General features: G+C 37.4%; 1 protein-coding gene across 1 annotated transcript in view; it reads right to left on the reverse strand.

Annotated features, from left to right (window-relative positions):
- Positions 1–6723, reverse strand: part of rspo4 (R-spondin 4) — a 40322-nt gene extending 33599 nt beyond the window's left edge. Inside the window, exon 1 of the mRNA XM_019359139.2 lies at positions 6533–6723. The gene's annotated coding sequence lies outside the window, so the exon portion shown is untranslated. The remainder of the gene's footprint in view (positions 1–6532) is intronic.
- Between the last annotated feature and the right edge of the window lie 10543 nt (positions 6724–17266).

Genomic DNA, 17266 nt, shown 5'->3' on the forward strand with positions numbered 1-17266 from the left:
CATGGCCGGCAGAGTTGCGGCTTTGACTCACATGTTGCATGCTGTTCCCTTTTGTTTGTTCTGTTTTTTTCATCCTGTTTATTAAGAACAACCTTAATGTTTCATGTCATGTCTCTATTTAGACTAATTGTCTTTTAAACTGAAGCTGATTTAAAGACTGACTCACAGCAGCCTAAATTACTAGATCAAAGATACAGATTTATGTAGCAGAGAAAATCTTTTTGTTTTTTTACACTCTAGAAAAGAAAACAGTTATGATGAACCCTTTGGATTTGTTGCTGGCACTAGTGGATGAACCCCATTGCTCATTGGCAAGTTTCTTATGGGAAAGAACTACATATGAAAAATATTTTAAATCCTCATACTGCCTACCACTGATAAACAACTTTATGTCTCTGAAACTGAGCCTTTTCCAGGAGTTTGGATGATCTAAGAACCTATAAGTGAAAGGTTACATGTTTAAATGTACTGGCAGCTAACTGATCCATATCTTAAGATTAGTAAGATACTAAATTCAGAACCTCCTTGAAACCACAGATGTGTTTTCGTCCCGTCTCTCTCTCTCTTCACCCGGTCCTCCCTGAGCCTGGTTCAACAAGAGGCTTCTTCCCGTTAAAAGGAAGTTTTTCCTTCCCACTGTCACCAAATGCTTGCTCAAAGGGGGTCAGCTAATTGTTGGAATTTTCTCTGTATTATTATAGGGTATTTATCTTATAATATAAATGGCCTTAAGAGAACTGTTATTGTGATTTGATGCTATATAAAAAAAACTGAATTGAAAAAATGTCCTGGCTTAATGTTTAAAATGAATGCGAGTAGCCATGATAGTAAAATAGTTTGCAAGGATTCAGCTGTATTTAAACAATTTCCTTTTTAGAATTTTGGTTCTCATATAGAGCTTTTCTACTCCACCTGAGCACTCAAAGCACTTTATACAACATGCTGCATTCACACATTCATACCTGCATATACCTTTAATCTAACATTCACACATGTTCATGCTCCAGCGAACACATTGGAGAGCAACCTGGGGTTAGTATCTTGCCCAAGGATATTTGACATGCACACCAGAGCAACCAGGGATTGAACCACCAACCTTCCAATTAGTAGGTGACCTGCTCTACCTCCTCAGCTACCTCCTATTTTATGCCACTGCTTTTAATTTTAATTTAATAACACATTTTCTCTAATGGCGTCAACCAATCAATATAATGTTTACAATTAATCAAAAGTCATACATATTATTTAGACTTGGACTGTTAGTTTGACAAAATAAAATCAGTGACGTGACCGAACTATGAAAACGAATAATTTTGGGATTCTAGAATCTGCTTTAGTCCAGCACATAGCAGACTGTTTTCGTGGTTCTCATTAAAACCGTATGGTGTTATGATGGGAAATGTCAACCCAAGTCTTTGGAATAGACAAACCACTGAAATGGTAAAAACAAAAGCTTTCAGTCTATAAAAATAGAATTTGTTTTTCTTGAGGTCCAGTAGAGATGACTCTATTGAGATACAAGGTTTTAATTCGCTTCCCTCTGCACACATTTAGCAATACTTCAATCCCTCGATTGACTGTCAGGCTTCCACATTAAGATGTTTTCAGACCACAGCCTTTTTACAGAGTTGGACAGAGTAAACTGTGGCTTGTGGTGAAATTAGAAGAAGAGAGACATCAAGTAAGAAGAATTATTATTGGTGTCTGAAGCTCTGCCTGTGTTTGCACTACTGATGGTAAGTTTAGTCTTGATTTGAGATTTATTTGTTCTAAACATGTTCAGCAGGGTGTTAGTTAGTGTCCCACTATGTACACATACACGGTTAACTGTAAAACAGCCTCTAATTAAATTACTTGAAATTATATGCCTTAAATATACTGGTTTTAGAGAATTTACTGTCTACTGTCTGCTTCATCTGTCTGCTGAAGGGGTCCTCTGTGCCATTTGAATTCTGACATCACTATTGAGAAAAACACCCGGATGGCAACATGTTTTAGAAAACTGTTCCTGAGGGCACACAAAGCACGATGGTGCTGTCACAGTGTTGCAACAACAACTAGTAAACCTTTGCTGTCAAGAGAAAATTTGCTGACTAAAGCTGCTTTTCAACCCAAAGAACTCTGAGTCCCAGGAACTTTTTAAAAGGACCAAAAAGTTTATTGGATTGTTTATTGTAAGTGTTTTCAGAATGTTGGGCCAATATTTGATAAAAATATGAAACATGAAATGTGGAACATAAGATGAAACAGAATAGCCTCTAAAAAGCAGATAGTTTTTCATGTGTTAACTTTCTGCTGCAAAGTTAAAGAAGTTAGCATGCTATTCATATTCCTTTTTCATGATAACAGCCTGAGTTTTCCATATTATTTTGAAGTGAGACACTATAACAAGCTGCCCCTGTCCTGTAGGTTGTGGTAATGCATCTAAGTGGACGGATCTGTTGAACAATGCTGATGTTATGTAACAAGGATACTGTCAGGTCTTTAGATTTATTCTAGGTTGTGGTGAGTTTTGGTTTTGAGCTCCACAGTCTTCTGAGGCAGACTAAAACACAGAGGAGAACAAGCCTTTGCGATTGCTGTGCCTATACTATGGAACAGTCTGCCCATTTAAATTAGGATCTCTCCAACCCTTGACATTTTTAAATCCCGACCAAAAACACATCTTTACTCCGTAGCTTTTAATTGTAACTGTGAGTTTTTGTTTTGTTCTCTTTGTGTGTGTTTCATTGATTGATTCTGTTTATGTGCTATATTCCTAGTATCTCTGATTTTTATTATCTATATTTCCAGGTCATAGTTTCTAGTTTTATGTTAGTTTCCCTTTGTTTCCAGTCTGTGATTTTCCTTAAATTATGTAATCTTTAGTTATCATCTTTTGTGTTCCCTCTGTATGTCTCCCCAGTCAATCATGTTTATCTCCCGAGTTCAAGTGTCTTCGTCCTCGTCTCAGCGTTGGCTACTTCCCTTTTGATAGTCCCTCGTCTTCTGTGTGTTGGGTTTAGTTTTGTTTCCTCTAGTCTCTTTAGCCTGATTCCATTCAGCTGTATTCCCTTGCGTTTCTTATCTTTCTAATTATCTGGTGTATGTATATAATTGTCTCAGTCTTTCCTTGACCTTTGTTGAGTTCTCCCTCATAGTTGTGTCTGTCCTAGTTCTGTGTTTTCTAAAAAGAGTTAAGGTTTCTGATTTTTGCTCCTGGCTTGCTTATCTTTGTATTGTTTTTTAGAGTTTGCAATAAAGCCGAATTTGAGTTTTACTTTGTACTTTGGAGTTCTGCTGCACAGACACCTTGAAAGATATATTGTTCAAATTTTGCAAAGGATGAGAGTGAGGATGTGCGGTTGTTGATCTTGGTTTACTGTTTTCCAAAGTGGGATAAGATGAGCATTGTCAATAAACTGGACTTAAACACCCAAAATGCTAGACTTAAAGTAAACAAACAGGTTTTAAAAGCTATTGCAAAATAAAATTAAAAACTAGAAGGTATATGATGGGTATAGAATATTTCCCCCAAACTTCCCTGTCCCCTTTATTTTAGATCTGAATTTTGTAGACACCTTAGTTACATGCATTTCTTTTTAGTTGCCATATAGCCAACCATGCATTCTCTTCCGTTTATCCAATTCATTAAGTTTATGTATTAGCATAATTATACTAAGACTGAATGGATCCCAAAAATAAAAATAAAGTATGAGAACCAGAAAAGATTACAGAAAAAGATCCCATTAAGTAGAATTTGAAAGGAAAAACTATATACTGGAAGTATGCTAGCTATATTTACATTAAAATATTTAATAGAAAAATATTCCCTTGTGTTACTAAAATGATCAAGTCTAAACAAATGCACTGATATTAGGTTTCCCTGTTTCATGCCTACTCCTGGTAGGCAGTGCTGTGTAGCTCTCCATCATCTATAAAAGAAAAAAAATCTGGAATGTCATTTGATAATGGGGAAAATATGTTTTATAGAGGAGCGAGCTCAAAAAACATATAAACAACTCACTGAAGTATGCAGAGTACCGGGTATTAGAGTCCAAAAAACAATTAGGTGAGCGACCATAAAAGGGTCTGCATGTTTAGCAAAAAGAAAAATGGTATTTTGATCTGTTTCAGAAATGCTTCATTGCACGCATTTCCTGACTCTCAAAGCTAAGGAACGCTGTAAACGTTTACTCAAAAGAAAGGCCATCAAAGAAATGACAGAGTGGAAAGTTTGGGTTCCTCACAGGTGGTGTTTTTATCAGGAATGTGCAAAGTACATGGGTTTAATTCCTTTGTAAACTGCACATCATGAATCTGTCACCATCAACAACTAAATAACTAAATGCATTAGAAAATGTTTTTTTAACAGTCAATGTGAGCTGGTGTGTGTTTAGCAAATGATACTTTCATCTTAAAAGTCAGTTAACAACTCAGTCTGTCATGAGTCATGAACAATTTATCACCACAACTGACTGCACAGAGTCTTCCATCATGGTAACAGAGGCAGGTTATTAAAATGCCAAACCGCTGTTTTTTTATTGACTGACCAACCTTTATTTATCCTACAGACACAAACTTAACCAGCTGCTGACAGACTGCCACTAAACACATTGTTAGCACACACTCAACACAGATACACACAGTTAGCGCTGATTTGGGCATTGGGAGTTGGAGGGTGAAAATATTTTCTGCACTGTAGTAGTATTTCACCAACAGCCTGTTACCACAATGTGATATAGTGAGTAAATGGATGCTTTGCACATTTAGAATACTTACACTCATAGTTATTATATGAAAAATACACTCACCAGTAGAGATGGGAATTGATAAGAATTTAGCAATTTGCAGGTATCAGTTTGATTCCTTATTTATTCTCACTGGATCTGCTTTGAGAGAAAAGCAGCTAAGGAGAATATTAAAGACGTTACATTCTGCAGTTAATTAATTGCATGCTGTGTGGTTAAATGTTTTCACATGTTTGGGGTAGTGCTGTCAGCGTTAATCTCGTTAAAATGACATTAACGCCATAACCGCATTAACGCGGCAAATCTCTGTTTGCGAGTTAGCATGGATCGCCCCATGCGTGGGGCTGCACCGCATTAGCGCCATTTTAACGAGATTAGCTGTAAACTGACAGCACTAGTTTGCAGTATTTCCCCATATTATTGACTATGTGCACGTTAGCATATGTTACTTCCGGTGCGGAAACTCCTGTGGGGAGCTTTGTTTCCGGTGTCCTATTCGCGCCTTGTTTACGGTCCAAAACAAGTTAAGCAAATGAATGAATCAAGCGGCGATTTACATTTCTATAGATGTTTTGGGCATTTGCCCAATATATCTGTAAATGATGTTCATCGACTTGTCGATATTTTTCCCCCGCACCTCAGAGCAAAAGAGAAAAGGGATTCAAATGTTATATTTCTCAGCTGTCCCTCGTTTATCACGGGTGTTAATGTTCTAAAAATAACCAGCGATGGGTGAAATCAAGTAGCCAGTTTTATTTTTTGACGCGTGGACATCGTGGACATACAGTACTGCACTTCAGAGTCACACTGCTAGCGATCGATGCAGCAACGTCACGGAGGAGATCGTCTGCAGCGATCAGGAGGCAGGACACAATGTGATGTAAAAAAAAAAAAAAAAAAAAGCATGCAAACTTGCACTAAAAATCTGCGAAACAGCGAGGTGAAAGGTGAACTGCGTTATAGCGAGGGACCACTGTAATTTTGAAGGTAAGTCACAACAAACCCTCTGTAAATACTAATGTATAGAAACCCTTACCAGCAATCGTTCATTTTTTTGTGTGGCTTTTTTTCATGGTTTGTTAACATGCTGTGTAGGTCTGTACTTGACTAGCTGATATCGACATAATGGGGAAACATCTGGTTTGACTATCGTTCACCTGTAGTTTGAATGCTGAACATTTGCCTGTTTAAATGTCTTCTGCATGCAGTAATGCAGTTCTGCTTGTGTTGAGTGATGTAAACAACTGATCGATCTAAACTCTTTAAACGTCAAAATTGATCATTAGATTTTTTATGACACAACAGTGGTGAGTGTTCCCACCTTCTCCTCTTTGTAACTTAACGCGATCTTTCCGTTTTCGAGTTTTGGACATGATTTTGGAGTATATCTTCGCAGTAGCGATTGACCGCAAAGTAAAGCTACCGGAAATGTACAATCCTACATCCGGTCTCAAACCAGGAAGTTAGCATTTTCTCGTGCACAGGGTCAATTGTGATCAGTGTTGGGGTCATCACTCAAACAGTAATGACCCCAAGTAATGTATCACACATATTACACAGAACACTTTTCTTAAAAGTAATGCAGTATGTTACTTAATTACTCAGAGGCAAAAGTAATTCGTTATAATACTTGTTACAATACTTTCGTGTTACTCCGTAAAAAGTTCTATAATTATCATTCATCAATATAAACCTAGAGGCTACAGTCCCACACACCAACACAAATCCCTATCCTAATGAGGACACTTATATAGAAATGGTAGAAATGGTGGCTGCAACCTGACTGCTTATCAGTTTGTTACCTGTTAAAGTTCAGGTTCTGGCAGCTGGAGTGGGGTTGGCATTCATCTGTAACGTCACTCTGGATACTTGGCTAGCTTAGCCAGCATTAGCATGCTGTCAGCCTAGATGCTTGCAAAGAGCCAAAGTTGTGTTAGCCGCGTAATGCAGTTTTTTCTTTCCTGGATGCAGTTTCCACTTTACTACTGCACTTTCGTCCTTCTGTGCAATAATAATAAAAATAACATCCATATCCATGCTATAGACTGTGCCACTCTATCCCTCCTCCACAAGTGCAAGTGAAACTAATTGATAAGCAAGCAGACTAACAATTCCAAGGAATTGAAATACTCTTAACGGTTTCTGTAGGGAACCAGTTTTCAATTCCCATCCCTACTCACCATTCACTTGGGAAAAACTACACCTACAGGTACACTGAAGTGCTCATAAATATTAAATTAGCCAATCACGAGGCAGGAAGGCATGTACAGTGTTGGTCAGATATTTGCATACACCCATTATGGGTATTGTTAAGGTTTTACTTTTTTAAATCTTTGGCTTAGGCTCCCAGAGGTCCTGCTTTTACACCCGGGGTTCCATTCCGCCTTGATGGACAGTCTAACCGCCAAACACCTCTATCTAATATAAGATAAGATAAGATAAGATAACCTTTATTAGTCCCACACGTGGGAAATTTGTTTTGTCACAGCAGGAAGTGGACAGTGCAAAAGTTATATAGCAAAATTAGAATACAATAAGAATAGAATAGAAATAAGAATACTGTACACAACTGTAAAGAATAGAATAAAATAAAATACTATATACGGTAGAATAAATAGAATAAAATATACAATAGGATAAAAATAGAATGCAAATGCTTTATACAACTGAGTAAAAAATACAACATTTTCAGAAAAAGAGTATTGCACTTAGTGTTATTGCACATGTGTGTGTTAGATCAGTTGAAGTCTTTGTTGTGGAGTCTGACAGCAGTGGGGAGGAAAGACCTGCGAAGTCTCTCCGTCCCACACCGTGGGTGCGGGACTGTTCATCAAAAAATCATGTTCATTCTTTCTAATGAGCTCTCCTTATTGAAATTGTTTTCTTAGGTCTGCAAAAGGATATTGTTTGTAGTGACTAGGTGTTTATTACTTGCTGCATTATTGTTGTGTCAGATGACACGATTAAAATAGCATCACGGATTTCAAATAGCGTCATGTTAAAGTTCCTGAGCAATCTAGTTTGTAGTTTCTAAAATACATGCTTTACTTTTTATTTCTGAATTTGAAAAACGAAAGGATCAACAACCCAATCACAGGAATCAGCATCAAACAAACTGATGGGAGTAGCTATTCTCCAAAATATTTTTTTTCAACTAACATTATATAGACACCAGCTATGTTCAATATCAGAATTAAACTTTTCATCAATTTTGATATGATCCAAATCTCTCCAGCTGACATACCATACAAAGATGGGTCTCCAAGCCCCCTGAACCTCATAAGCCCACACACGCTCACCCCCCCAAAAAGAATGGGATTTCTGACTGTATGCATTGCGTGCATTGACTTGAGTTGGTCTGACCAGGAAAAAAAAGTGGTAAAAAAGAAGAAAACCAAGCCCTCTGTGTGATTGTAACCATTTCCCTCACAGTGGGTAGATGAATGAAACCAACAACAGAAGAGGAATTCTAACGCAAGGTCACATGAAGTTCACTTGTAGGGGTGTATATGTGTGAAACCAATTGAAAATGTGTTTTTGTGGCTTTAATCCCTAATCAGATAAAGAGCTCCTGTGAAGGCTTGGAATGTGTCCACAAGTGGACACAATGTGTCCACAAGTGGACACATTGTTTTGGATGTTCTTTGAAGCCATTTCTCTGTAGAAGTTTGAAAATGGAAACTAAAAAGATATATTTTATTTCATCAGGAAGTAATTAAAAAAAAATAGGAGTACTATACCTCCGAATGGGTAAGGAGTGGCAGGATGGTTTAATCCATATATGCAGATATTCCTTTTTTCTAAACCAAGCCCAAAGAATTATCTAACTGTGATTACAGACACTTTTACTCTTTAGCGGTAATGTACTTTGTGTAGTCATAGTGTCCTAGCATGCAGGGGCTGGGGCAAACCACTGACTGCTTGACGTCATTTGTGCCCGTGTGCTATACAATCTAATCATTTGGCTCTGATGTTGTCCCCTTGCTTTATCTTAGCAACTCTAGCTTAGTATGATTCATTAAGGTATACAATAAAGAAAACTATATTTGAATAACATTACATCAAACATAATTGTACCAAAGTTGGAAGGATACGATTGTCTAAAATTTTTATTGCTGGAAAAAAGATTCAGGCATGGGAAATAGTTCAATTTACTGTTTAGGTTTGAGATTTTTACAGATGAAATTGCTCAGATAAGTTACTTTAGAAGAACTCTTTGTGTCCACTAAATCGACCTCTGTGGTGTACTTTTGTAATTTGGAAGAAGATTACAAATAAAAGAGGGAAACACAGGCCATCTGTTGGGAGGATGAGAGACGGAGACACAGGCTGGGATTTGGAAAACATGAGTCCTGCAAAAGAGAAAGACAAGAAGCCAACGGGCTCTGCAAGGCCATGACCACAGGGTAAATATGCAACAGATGCTAAAATTGTATATCAAATTTATATTCTGCTTAGCACGCCATGGCAACAGGAGTTTATTTGCACATCGTATCTCTGACACACAACCGTTTTCCTGAAGACCAACATCTTTGGTCAAACACAAATGAGGGTTAAATAGATGATAAATAGTTATAAAAAGACACATGGATAAATAAGACAGAGTTTTTTGGACACAGAACTGCTAAAATAGCTTAACGTATCTTCATGAGCTTTTGGGTTTCTTTTTTTTACCAGCATCAGATTAGCACCCGAAAATACTGTATATCTGTTCTGGGTACTTCCCACCCTCTTTTTTTCTCCCTATCAGGAGCTCCAAGGAAGGTTTGAACACTAAGGTCATTTTCTGTGGAGATATGAGAGGCATGCGGCAGCGATAAAAACCTCCACATGGTGGACTGTTGTTGCTGTTCTACATTTTTCACCGACTTTTAAGCACCAAGAGGTAAACTTGGGTCAGTGCTACACATCTGCTGGAATGAGCTGTCAGATGTTTCTGTGCGTCTAAACACGTTGCTCGTATGGGTTGTATTTTTAAAGCCTATTTTAACCGGCCAGTTACATTCAGATAAATCGGTCTAACATTGAAAACTACATAAAATAAAGAAGCTGCTTTTGGCTGCTCCCTTATTCATCAGGGGTCACCACAACAGGTAGATCCACATGTTTGATCTGGCAGATTTTTTATACCAGTTGCCCGTCCTGAAACAACCCCAAAGGGTTTTGTGTCTCCTCCCAGGATTAAACCAGGGATCTTTCACTTTATTAGTTCCTCTCTGTTTGGAACTTGCACTCCCGCTACTGCCACCTGCTTACTGCCTGAACCATCAACCCAAATGTCCTGGCCCCTACTCACCTGCTTCCACTCTGCTAATCAGTCCTCTCCACTCTGCTAAACATTCCCCTCATTCATTTGTTAAATTTTCTGTGTGCTTTGTATCAATGCTGTCCAGCACTTTGTTTTCCAGGTCAGTTTATTCTCATGTCTGTCCAACATGATGCTGCACTGATTCCACACAAAGCTTTGCAGATGTAAGTCTACTTTTTCTAACTGTCAGCTGCTTCTCAAAGGCAGTATCATAAATATGGGAACAATAAAAAACAAGGGCTGATCTTATTCATATTTATACCTTTGCTTTGTCTTTTAAAAAACTTATTTTCAGTACTGTGGAATTTGATTATATTGCAGTTCTCCTTCTCAGGTCTTCACTGAGTTCCTTGGTCATTTTTTGTCAAACAAATTCTTTTTATGCTGGCAAAGAGACATTATATATAGTCCCTAATAAGACGTTAATAGGCTTTGGCGTTGTCAAGTTAAAACGCTATATAAAATCTTCAGCACCACTTGTTAAAGGATGGAAGTGAGTGTGTACATATGTTAACATGTCTGCAAGCTTTTGATCCTTGGTGGAATGGAGACTATCCAAAGTTGTGCGACCAATTCATTAACTCATTTGTTTGTTGTACAATTATTCCAACCTGGGGGGAAAAACAGTTTAGAGAAATCATTAAAAGCCCAAAATATTCTGTGATGAATAATTTCTGACCACAACTGCAGACACTGTTAAGATGAAATGCAGGAAAAACTACTTACTTCACCCAATAACTGTTTCCACATATCCTTTACTATGGTCGAGTTTCAGTGATGCATTTGGTGACTTTAAACTTGAAACACTCGTTTAAGAACTATATTTTGAAGATTAAGAATAATCTGCATCAATGGTAAAATATTCTAGATAACTTTCCATGACTTGTTTATGTTGACTGAAGTAAGTGGTCTGTGTTTTGCAGGGAAAAAAAATGTGTGAAGGAGAAAGCCTGCATGAACAAATGAAAAGCTAATAAGCAAACGATCGTGGTTTACATTAACTCTGATTATGGTTTTGATAGTTTTTCAAGCCAACACAAAGCTGTGAATGATATAATTGTAAATTAGAAAGCTGATTTGAACAACTGCACTCTCGTATGTTTCATGATTTTTAACTCAATTTAATTTCAGTGACTCACCCTCACCACGGAGCAGATTAGAGCTCTAGAAAAGCTCCAAATAGGTTACACCAGTGTTTCCCAACCTTTTGGAGCCACGGCACATATTTCACATTAGAAAAATCATATGGCACACCGCCAAACAAAAATGTCACAAAAAGCACATTGATAATTTTTCTCCGTGCACCAGGCAGAGCAGAATTTTTTGCTTTCTTTTGACCGCTACTCATACAAGGGCCTTCATCTGGGTCGAACTTTCTCCAGGACCCAGGTCAGATTGACTTCTTTTCAAATATTTATCTATTGCTATTACATGCTGCCTCTTCTCACAGCATGAGTAGTATGTAATTTCTTCTTCATCTTCTTCTGTTTTACTGGCAGTTGGCAACCCATTTTATTAGAGCAGGTATTTGTACTGCCCTCTAGTGGAAGAGAATATAATTGTTCTGCCCGTTACTCACACTGGTCGCTTAGAGTACTAATCAGGTGAAACCAGATAACCTTCGATGGCACACCTATGTGCCGTGGCACAGTGGTTGGGACACACTGGGTTACACAATATGGGTAAAAACACTTATGCCCTGCTGTTTTATCAAAAATGCAAGCAAATATTTATCCTTTTAATAAAAAAAAACTCGGACACAACGGGGTATGTCTCATCGTGTGTTGCTCGTTTTTGTGAGCCTTTGGACAGTCAGCTGTGTTTTTTGTTTTTTGTTGTTGTTGTTTTTGTCCTACCTGCCAGGATGACACAGTGGTTTAGTAGTTGGCACTGGTTTACATCTGCTAGCTATCTGAGGACTAGTCTTTCACTTCTTTGGTATGTCTTGAGCAAATTTAACCAAGGTTGCAAATTACATAGTTTTAAGGGGTTTAATGAAACTCTTCACACAGGAGTCCAAGTCCAGTAACCATAACTATGATAACCTGTAGTGTTATGATAATGGCAAACATATCACACAATAACTACAAATGCACCAAAACTAGAATATTTGCCTGTTAAGGCACTGGAGGGTAGACAACAGTGTCTACTGAAATTCACTATTAGTGCCTGTCTACCAAACTGGAAACCAGTGTATCAGTCACCTATTCATTATCCAAAGGGACCAATAAAAACATGTTGTTTTCTAATTAAAAATATATGGAACAAATTAGATTCTTGGTGCGATGACTCAGTTTGTGCTCGATGGCAAGCCGAGCTCCCATGGAGTCTCCCGATCTTGATTCCTCTTGTGTCGGCAAAACAAGCTTGACTCAATCATCTCAGCAGGAAATAAAGGGGCATCACGCAACAGTCTCCACACAGGTTTCATGACAAGAGCAAGAGAGGAACAAAGTAACTGCATGCTGTTCAGAGGTCGGAAGAAACAAACAAGCTTGATGTAATCATTTTAGCAGCAGGATTGCTGCAGATTTTCCTTTGCTTAAGGGTACGCAGGCTCAACAGTTGCAGCTGCTACAGAGATTCAACCATCACGCATGAATACCCAACCTGAAATTCAGCAGATTTCTCAAGAAATTATTAGGTTTTATAGTTTTATGGCATTATTGCACATAATATAAAATTCAATTAGAATCCTTTTTTTCGTCATGACACCACCTTTAATGAGGTGAACCATGCTCTATTCCCAAGAACAAATCTTTCCTGTTTGGCGATTATATCATTAACAGTTCATGATTCACTCATCGACAATCCAACCAATTTACTATTGTAAAAATATTACTGATAAATTTTTTGCTTCTGTTTTATAGCTAGCAGTTAAAGAGTATGAGAGTGAGCAGAGAAACATGCAGGGCCGGATGTGTACTTCCATATTCATGGTTAGCGTTTTAACCTCTGGGTCACGAAGAGACTACCTGTTACTCTTTGTAAACAGCTGTCCGCTTAACGTGGTTTCAGGCTCTTCAAGGGCAAGACATGAAAAGAAAGCAAAAAATGTTTTATGTTGAAGACAAACTAAAGCTAAAGTCCTTCTGGGTGATATTTTAATGACCTGAAGACACTGTACTCCCCCCACATACACCACCACCACCATTCTTGTCCTTAAGAAAGAATTACTTCACAAAGAATCTCTTGTGTTTTGAATCAAGTCACAAAAGGAGGTTTAATATAATAATAATATAGTAATATGATACAATATATGCTTCGTTCAGAGATCTATTGCTATTGCAGCTTTTTTTTTTATCCATAGATATCATTTTCCTTTCTGAAAATGCTTTTAGAGGCCATACCACCTTGAAAAGAACCTATCAGACAGGTGCATCACATGTGACTGGATAGCTGAACTGAATAGCTGTTGTAAATCTGCTAGACTCAACTCCTTTAAGCACACGGTTTAAAACATGCATTCTGATCCATGAATCACTGACTTCTCTCTGTCTTCTCCTCCTCAGTTGTTTTCTTGATTTTCCTTGTAGCCATCTGGGTCAGGTCTCTCTGCCCATTTTTGTTTCCTTTTCTCTTTCTTGGTGTCCTTGTTTTGTTTTTTTTCCTTTTCACCTTTTATATCTTGTACATTTCTCTCCATGTTTGATCTACTATGTGATTTCTTGTGCTGCTTTTCTCTTTTCTTTGACATATTTATTTAAATAAGCCATAGGATATACAGTATTCCTGTGTTGAGGAGTTTTTGGTATTCCGGGTGCCTCACTTGTCCAAATAGAAAAAATGCTGGACACTATAGATTATGTCTCTCGGTTGACTTGGGAATGTCTCGGTATCTTCTTGAAAATGTTGGAGGCAGGGGTCAGAGGGGAGGAGGTGGTTGAACAGCTGAAGCTATTTGTGATAGAGCAGCGATAAGTGATAATATTGTTGACTCAACCCAAAGAATACTTTATCAAAAGAGACCATTAACAATGCCCTATCACGGTGACTGTTTAAATGGTGCTGAGTTTACAATTTACCTTTGATATGATTTCATTTTTATTGGAAATCACGATAATGCTCAGACTGAGTTTGTTTTTAGAGAACCTTTCAGTATTTTACATTAATATTGTACGTTCTACATTCACTATGGTTTAGTTATACTGACTAAACTGCTTCATTTAGTTTTAAGCGGACAGGTCTTTCACACATTAATTGTTAAATTTGATTAAAATCAAAATGAAGGTCCTACATTAAAGTAAAAAAAACAAACAAAAACAGTTCTGAGTCACTGTGTAAGTAGTTTTGGGGTATAACTGGGGAGTGTTTACAACCTGCATACGAACTCTGAAAGACAACATCATGAAAACAAAGTATTATTAAGAACCGAGAAATTTGCTAATCTATGGATAGTAAGTGGACATTTATTTATTAATAATACTTCATAAATGACTCAATCATGAAGAAACAGGACAAAAAACACCCACACACAAACACCCACACACATGCACTCACACACATGGACACACATGCGATATTACTGGATTTAATGGCTCTCATAAAAGAAGCAGATTAGAAACAGGATCAACAGTGAGATGAAGAGAGACAGCTGGAGACCTAGGTTAACTACTGGGCAACAAGGTGGTGATAACACACACACACACACACGTACAGACACACACACATCATATTCATGATTATGCACAGAGGCATGCACTCAAACCCATGCACGCTCAAGTCTGTGTGTGTGTGTCTGTGTGTGTATAAAAAGGATCCAGATGTTTTTGCAGGCGAGAAAGGTTTTCCATGAAAACATGTACATTCGTGTCTCAGTGTTTAGTATTTGTGAATTTAGGTGTTTGTGTATGAAGGTGTGGCAGTGAGTTTAGTTAATTTAAAAGAAACTGTGTCTGTTGCTTCCAGTTTGGAAACCACAATCCAACATTTGTATTAGAGACCATTTGGTAAATAAAAAAGCTCAAGTATCTCTATCTAGTGCCCCAAAGGGAGGAAAACACATCATTCTTCTCATATGCCGTGATAACTCATGCACTGGAAACTCTTTCCCCTGTTTCAGGAATCTTTTTGTTTACAATTATTTCTGAGCAAAATGAAATTTTCTTTGTAGCATAATCAGTGATGGTGAGCATAGACAGACATGAATGTAGACAAACATACTGCAGTACCCTGAGGAGTCCCTACAGCACACATCCCTGCACTCCATACACTGCACAGCCACAGGGGGATGCTATTTTATTTAACATTAGAATAGTCCCACTAACACCATGCTTTATTAAAGATACCTTTAAACCCAATAACAAGCACACTGTCCCTGAGCATAATGAGGGGATTAATTTTAGCCACTGTGAACACTCTGCAATATGTTTCTGTCAAAGTTGCTTTATTTAAAAATACACAGCAAAGGTAACACTTTCAAGTTTCAATAAACTTCCAGTTTCATATGGAAAAAGTGCAGCAGCTGCTACTTAGGAAAGAAACACAAGTCCATAAAAAATGTTATATCGTGTATAAAATGTCAACAAAAAGCTATGTATACTTATGGGTAAATACACTGCTAAGGTTCTTTACATGTGCTGCTTCCAACCTCCTTTCGTCTGACACAACCTCCAGGCCTGTCAGATGGATACAAGTACCCCTTCATCCACATCATCTCTCATGTTTAATGTTTATCATTTGAAGTCTTTTAAACACAAGTGTGCTGCACAAAAACTCTGCTGTGCAAACATGGATTTTAAAATAATCTCTCATGTAGCCAGATGGTCAGTGCATAGTGTACTGTTGAACAATTTGCTATTATTGCAAGCTCCTTTTAACCCCTACCTATTAGTTTTTGATGTACATGTGCAAACAGTAACTATACAGAAAAATGTACTATTTTTAGCAGCCACTTAAATATTTATATATTTGTAACTTAACGATAATGCTGTGAAGTTAAAAAAAAAAAAGATATGCATTCCTTTTGGTTTCAGACACAATATCATAGCAGTGACACCACATTTGCAAAAGACAAGTAAAGGTGTGAAAGAGTGATTGAGTAAAACATTGCTAAAATGTGTATTGCATCATCAATATTTAACAGGTGTCACATAAACCTCTGTTACTTACCACTTACTCCTTACCAGTAATCCAGGAAGTATAATTAAAACCTAGCAGGTGAACATTTTTCAAAATGATGCTTAACTCATTTTCAGAATAGCAGAGATGAAGAAAGGCTGAGTGCGTATGCTGCCATCTGCTGGTCCATACGAAAAGGTGCATTTTCATTCTTACACCTGCAGCAACCCAGCTCACCACACCACACTACTAAAACGTTTCCCTTATTAAAAATTAACATATAAACGCATATAACTTATTTTTAATTACAAATAAACTTATAAAAGTTGCTCTTTACATAATGACATAATTTTCTGTAGCATCTAAACTGAGCCTTAACCTTTAAACAATATACTTAACAACACACCTCTGAACTCTTCTAAAGTGAAGGCTAAGCTCTTAAACATTCTTTAAAGAACATAACAATTATAACAATAATAAAACATGCATAATATAACATTAACTTAGTGTACCACACTTTAGCAAACTTTTACTGTGTTTCTGCATTTTAACTGATCATAAATACAATGGCTTTCTCTATGTCAAGAGCAGCAGACAAATACAACAACGACAACGACTAAAAGAAAATGTAAGTTTATTGGAGATCATAGTGTCCAGAAGATGGCACTGTTGTCTGTATTTTGTTTTTACCAGCATGGAGTTTCATGTTATTTTCCCACAGCACTTGTCATTAGCCAACACTACTTAACCTTGACCTTTAATTTTATGAATTTATGCCAGTCACATAAACACGTATCATTATATTGAGCATCAGCACAAATACCAGCACAAAACCCTCCATATGTGCTGATGATGTGAAATCTTTGGTCTGTTGATTTAGTGACAGAAGATTCTGGGCAGCATAAATGATACAAGGTAGCATGATACAAGATGAAAGATGCAGTGCGCAGAAATGCTTTAAATATATGTCCCAAAATCTGATATAGGATGGAACAAGGTTATTTAATTTAAATAACATAAAACCTCTTACAAGACCAGGGTTGTGTATGTTGGTAAAACACATAATCAAAAGTGCAATACAAAGCTGAAGCAGTGGTAACTCTAAAACAGGACCGTGTTGGCACTTGTGTGTTTGTTGCCTTACTGTATATGCGCAACATCCATCCAT

Source organism: Oreochromis niloticus, linkage group LG5, assembly GCF_001858045.2.
Source record: "Oreochromis niloticus isolate F11D_XX linkage group LG5, O_niloticus_UMD_NMBU, whole genome shotgun sequence".
NCBI classification, from domain to species: domain Eukaryota; kingdom Metazoa; phylum Chordata; class Actinopteri; order Cichliformes; family Cichlidae; genus Oreochromis; species Oreochromis niloticus.